The sequence below is a fragment of the Penaeus vannamei genome, chromosome 12 (assembly GCF_042767895.1).
Source record: "Penaeus vannamei isolate JL-2024 chromosome 12, ASM4276789v1, whole genome shotgun sequence".
NCBI lineage: Eukaryota > Metazoa > Arthropoda > Malacostraca > Decapoda > Penaeidae > Penaeus > Penaeus vannamei.
The window spans coordinates 35,434,469-35,435,772 of record NC_091560.1 but is presented as its reverse complement, the minus strand read 5'-3'; positions in this window follow the sequence as shown (position 1 = coordinate 35,435,772).

Sequence of the window (1,304 nt, the reverse complement as noted above, 5' to 3'; positions counted from 1 at the left end):
GATAGTTCCTTCACCCATTCCAGATCCATACCCTGTATAGTGAGTTTTTTGTTTCTGACATTGGTTCTCAGAGCCATTGCTTTGGATTTTGCTGCTATTTTTAGACCCGTCCTACAACACTCTTCAGATCCCAGGTTCAGACAACGCTGAGCTCTAGTAAGGCAGTGATTGCCAGAGGCTATGATTGCCAAGTCATCTGCATAAGAGATGATCTTGCATCCCTCTGGCAGGTGAATGTCGAGTATGTTGGACATGAGGGTATTAAACAGGGCTGGACTAAGAACCACTCCCTGAGGAGTTCCATTTTCAAGTGGCATGTGCTGTGAGAGGTGGCCTTGAAATCTGACATTTGCTGATTTATTTTTAAAATAGTCAGCTATCCAGGCCAAGAGTCTGCCTTTGACTCCTTTGTGGATTAGGGTCTCTTGAATGGCAAGCGGACTTGCCAGTTCAAAAGCCTTCTCCAGGTCAAGGAAGCCAACCAAGGCGGGCAAGGTGCAGATTGTGCTTAAGAGTGTGGAAATGCTATGAGCAGTGCTCTTACCCCTTGTGAACCCGTACAGGTGTTCATGGGGGAGGGACCCGTTTTCCATTGGAGCCTGTTGAGTACCATCTCAGCTGTTTTACCCAGGCAGCTGAGAAGAGAGATGGGACGGTACTTGCCAGGCTCCTTTGGTTTTGGGATGGGAACTATTGTGGCTTGTTTCCAGCTCTGGGGCACCGTGGCTGTTTGCCAGGACTTGTTGATAACCTGCAAGAATGCAAGTTCTCCTGCAAGGCCTAGATGCGAAATGATGGGGTGAGAGATCCCATCAGATCCCGGTGCTGACCCAGAACTGGATTTGTATGATTTTCTTAGTTCCCTAAGAGAAAACAGGGCATCCGTTTCATCAGCTTCGAGTGCCTTGTCTCTTATGAAAGCAAGTCTTCCTGGATTTAAGTTTTGTTGTTTTTCTCTCATCATTGGAGGCAGATTGTTGGTGCTGGTTCTGGCAGAGAACTCAAGCACCAATCTGTTAGCCTCTGATTGTTGGTCATCATGAGTGCATTTCGGGGTTTGGCGGCTTGTTGCTTGCCTGACCATTAGGAATGTGATGTCGTCTTTGGGCTGGACCTGCATCCATTAGTTGTGACTGCCGTAGTGATCACTAGTAACCGTATCATCGACACACCACCGAATTCTCTCCATCATTGTTGCAGTGGCAAAGGTGAGGTCTAGGACCCCTCCCTTCACATGCGTTGGTTCTTTGGTGTTGAGAAGAGCGATCTCAGGGAATGTCTCAAGCACTTCTGCTATGTGAATG